The 5,146-nt window shown below is 33.0% G+C and overlaps 1 pseudogene; it reads right to left on the minus strand.

Moving 5' to 3' along the window:
- LOC111454712 overlaps positions 1 to 5,146 on the minus strand; it is a 9,974-nt pseudogene that overhangs the window by 1,957 nt on the left and 2,871 nt on the right.

The raw sequence follows: 5,146 nt of genomic DNA on the forward strand, positions 1-5,146 counted from the left end.
TTTTAAAATAAAACTTATTATAAAAAAAAAAAAAAAAAAAAAAAACAGTCTAAATAACAATTAAATAACAATAGTTCAAAAAAATATATAAATAATTTAAGTGATCTTAAAATCTTGCAATCTCTTGGAGTAAATTGTCTAAATATTTCCATTTTTCTTAGTTATTCGCTTATTCTACACTTTTGTCCAATTAGAGAAGTTTCTTCAAACTCCTTTGGATAGGCCCCACTTTTGTAATTTCATGTATCAGTCAAATTGTTTCTTATAATAAAAATAAAAATAAAATAAAATAAAAAGGAGTGATTTAAAGATGAGTAGTTAATTTTGGAGCATTTAATTTGAAGTTAGCATATTAAATTTTAAAAAAAAAACATAAATTTGATTAACAGAAAGCCATATTCAAAGTAACAAAAACAAATCTTCTCAAGAAGAAGAAAAAAGTAATAAAAGTAAAAAGTATTTTATTTTGGACTCGTTAAAATAAAAATGGTAAAATAATGCATAAATTATATTTAAGTTAAAATTATACACATTAAAGAAAGTATCTGATTCTCAAATCAGCGACATTAAGTAGAAAAAGTATATGTATGGTATTTAGTTTAAACTAACATAAACATATAGTATCTTACTTTTAAATTAGTCAGTTTAAAATAACCTATAAAATGTATTTTATTCTGAAGTTAGTCAAATTAAAATAAAACAGTTCTACAAAAAAATTATTTTGGACTTGAGTCAAATTTGAATAATAAGAAGAAAAAAAAATTGAGAACTTTTAAGTAAATTTAAGTCCCAATAATTTGTTAAATATATATTGCTTATAAACCCGCACCACAAAGACAACTTTCTTCTACCCATGCTTTCTAAATTCTCAATCATGGGGCCACATTGTGATTAACAGGAGAGTTTTTTTTACATGCTTCTCGTTTCATGTTTGACCTGAGAAGCGGTAAAACAGCACTGACCTCTACTAGATGAAGATTAGAAGCACGGCTGAGAAGAACAAAAGCAAATTCCCCTATCTGAGCCAGAGACATTCCAACCTACACATCACAAATCAAAAATCCAGAACACTAATTATAACATATAATGAACTAAGCACAAATCCCTAGGATATAGTAATAGAATCTTACCAGAAGTGACGTCCTGTTGTTGTACCCAAATCCCTTCACCACTGTGCTAATTACAATTGTTTTTACAATTATTACTAGTATAACAGCTGCAAGCAATATATCAACATGGTTCCACAAAAACTGAACGTTGATCAGCATTCCAATGCTGGCAAGAAAAAGGGCCGCAAAGAAGTTCCTTATAGGCTCTATCTGTAGACAATCAATTTTTAATCATTCAAAAGGATTCAATACTATTCTTGAGATACAGAAAAACAGACATTTCAAACATAATTCCACAGCATATAGTCCGCATTAGAGTGTAAAAGTCCATCTCTTCCCTAATTCAACTACACTTGCCCTTCCAAATTCTTTTCAACCTAATTATAACCAGTCTTCAGATATTGGAAATGTGATACCACGTTCTGAAGGCCACACAAAAGAAAACTAATGGCATATGAAACCCCACTCAAAAATAAAAACAATAAACATCAACATTAGATGAGACTAACAAGCTTTTGTAACACTACAATTAAGTCAAATGCACCTCTTGAAAAAAAAGCATGGAATGCCTTACTTGTTCGAAGGTATGTTGAGCAAGATCAGTTGTTGATATCATAACTCCAGCAGCAAAGGAGCCCAATTCTAGACTTAGCCCTAACTTATCACTACACTGAAATTGTAAAAACAGTTAATAACAGATAATACGCCCATAAAGTAACTTCAATTAATCATATTGCAACCAATAAAATTAAACAAGTTCATCAGACACAGACATGGTATCCCCACCGAAGAATCCATGCTTCAAAGAGTAATATTTAAAAAAGAAGAAAAAATGCAAATAAGTTACAACTGAGAACAATTATGTTAATATGATATTCTGGAAATTCAATTGGAAAAATAGACGTGAGGATGTGGACATTTTTCCATTGCAAGCTCAACCATATTCACCACTGAGGCATCAAAATTAATACTTAGGATAAAGATCATGCAGTAGAGAACCATTAAATTTAAAGTTCTCCGTTCGCTTAGCAATCGGCAGATTACTATCTGAGATACAGCCCAAGAAAGAAAAGACTACAATCGTGCCTTGATTAAATTGTATTATTCATTCAGCCCCACAAATTTAAGTTCACAGAAAACTAATCCTTAAGTTTCTAATATGCATAACTAACCTGAATGATAGGGAAAAAAAAAAACCATTCAACGTAAGTCCATCGCTACCATAAAATTAAACTCACAGAAAAAGGAAAGTAGATACTAACCCACGCTACAAGCAAGCAGAATGCCACTGATGCTAATTGATAGAGTTCGTTGGTCTGAAGAGAAAATTAACTTAGAAAATGAATCTGAACTTCTGACAGTTACCCAATTGTTAAAACAGTTGAATAAGTATTTGGATGCAAAAAAGCATACCTGTGATGATAGACTTATCATCAATTTTAAGAACCAAGGAATACATGTACGGGATAAAATTGACAAAACAACCCAAAAAGTAACCAAGATCACCAACCTGGTTGATAAATATAAAACCTCATAAATATAGGACTCAGAATATAATTTCTCTAGTCATTTACATGTGATTACAAAACCAGTACTCAGTCTTCCTTAATAATAAAGAATTGTGAAGTAAAATATGTATAAAAAACTAACCGTCTATAAAAAGGTGTAAAAAACTAGTTCCATATGGTTCTGAAAGTAAATATACAACCCGGCTAAACACACCAACTTTCACCCTTCTTTTTATTATAAACAAATATCTCACAAGAAGGAACAACACACACGTGAGGAACTCAAAGGAGCTTAAACTTTATCCTTTGAACCCCAACCAAAAAAAAAAAAAAAAACCTACCTACTCCCTACAAACATTTTAGAGAACTCTCTGGTTCGTTTCTAACCAATGTTCTAAAAGGAATACCACTAATAACATTTAGCTCAAGAATTTAAATTGCTACTTGAAATTAAAAGCACAAATATAGAGCACCAAGTCTTGCACCGAGTTTGGGAAGCCAAACAAAGCTCGGGAATCAAGTGGACTCAAAGATTAAGCCCCAAGAGGCTGCAAGAGCGCAACAATTAGGTTGAAGAGTGCAATTATGGTTCCCCTTTGTTCAATCTTCATTAAGTGATAATGCCATTGTGGAAAAGATGCCAAAGGAAAACTATAACTTTCTTTAAGTACTTAAGATTCCAAAGTAACTTCAAACAAATCCGTTGAAAAAGGTCCTCTACTTCTACTTATCATTCAGAAGCAAAATTGCCTATGAACTCCTGTTCCAAAACAGTGTAATAGGCTACAAGCATAAGCTGAGGTCAAGCTATGCAAAGGGTTTATTACTGTGGGAAGAGATACTTCTGAAACATTCTCACCATTGTCAAGAATCATAAATACTGCAAGGTAACACAGCCTAAGGTTTCAACTTACAAAGATGTCTAACATAGGTAACAATTGCAAAACATGTTTGGGATTCTAACGATAAAAACATAAACATAATGAATTAGACTAAACAGCTGGCCCATCACTTGGCCCATCTCTTTACAACACAAATCATATTAATTGGAAGCCTAACACACAGCAATGCTAAAAACAAAAGGATGGAGAGAATCTTCTACTTCTAGCATACCGCAGGGAGGGTGAGGAGTAAGTGTTATGCACTTACACATCAGGGAATAGGTGGGAAAACTTGTTCGCACATAAGATCCGTCCAAAGTTTGAGATATACAAAAAATTAATAATAATTAACTGAGTGAGTAAAAGGTATGCTCATGTCCTTAACAAATTCCTTTATACTTACACTTTACTCATGGATATCACTCCCTGAAGAATACCAGAATTCCCACCCAGCACTGGAAGCAAAGCAAAAAGTAACCCAACAGCACAGTCCTGCAAAGCCAATGAAACTGATGAGTTACATAATAATTTGTTCCCTGTGAGGTCAAGGTTTAATGAGGGGGAAAAACAAAAAACATTACCTGCAAGATAAGGGTGCCGATCGTGACTTGTCCATGAAGAGCATTTGTCGAATTCTTTTCCATCAAAAATTTCAGCACCTAGTAACCAAGATGATAAGTATTTTACCATATACGCAAAAACATAGGACATAGAGCATGCCCGTGAAAAAAGTTATATAGTATCCTACCACTGCCGTTGAGGACATTGATAGAAATGCTCCAACAAAAACTCCTTCAGAAGCACTCCCACCGCATGACTGCCAAAAAAAAGCACAGCTGCTGAAGTTAAAGTGAAAGAAAAGAGTCTTAGGGAACTCTGTTATAAAAAATTTATCAATAAAATAAAAGTTCATTGTTAAAGGACGTATGCAAAAGTGTGGTAGATAAGCGTTAGAACCACAGAGAAGGATCCAAAATAATTAATTCAACAGCCTTTAGGGTAGTTAACAATACAAGATCACCAGATTTTCTGTTAACAAGCGGAAAAATCATACAGAGAAGCACTAGTTATTACCGAGGCTATGATCCCACTGAGGCACATAAATAGGATAATTTGGAGCAGGCCACCAAGGACTGCAACTGCACGAACAACTCGAAGCTAAAATATAGCATTAGGCTTAGGAAATCTATCATAATTTTATAAACATTCATAATTGACGTTGAATGGAAATTAGACTGACCTTAGTTGTTGAAAACTCCAACCCCAGTGCAAAAAGAAGAAAAACTACACCAAATTGTGCCACCGTTTCAACCTAAACACAATAATCAATAAGAAAGAATCAGGACAAAACAAAGGATAAAGCTAGTGGTAAAGGAAACATGAAAAGAAAACAGCACAAACGTCTTTTTCTCTCAATAACCATCACAAGAAAGATACATGTTGCATGCACTAATAAGACAGTGGCTTTGACAGACACAACAACGTTAGAAGTAAAATCAAGAAAGATTGTGCCTGAAACTGACTGACAATATCAAAGAAGAGGACCAGAGTGATAGCTTTGGAAGGGCTGCCCCTTTCCTCTGAAAAAACCTCTCTTTTTTTTTTTTTTTTTTTTTTTTTTTTTTTTTTTTTTTTTTTTTTTTTTTTT

This window comes from Cucurbita moschata, unplaced genomic scaffold, assembly GCF_002738365.1.
Source record: "Cucurbita moschata cultivar Rifu unplaced genomic scaffold, Cmos_1.0 Cmo_Scf00016, whole genome shotgun sequence".
NCBI lineage: Eukaryota > Viridiplantae > Streptophyta > Magnoliopsida > Cucurbitales > Cucurbitaceae > Cucurbita > Cucurbita moschata.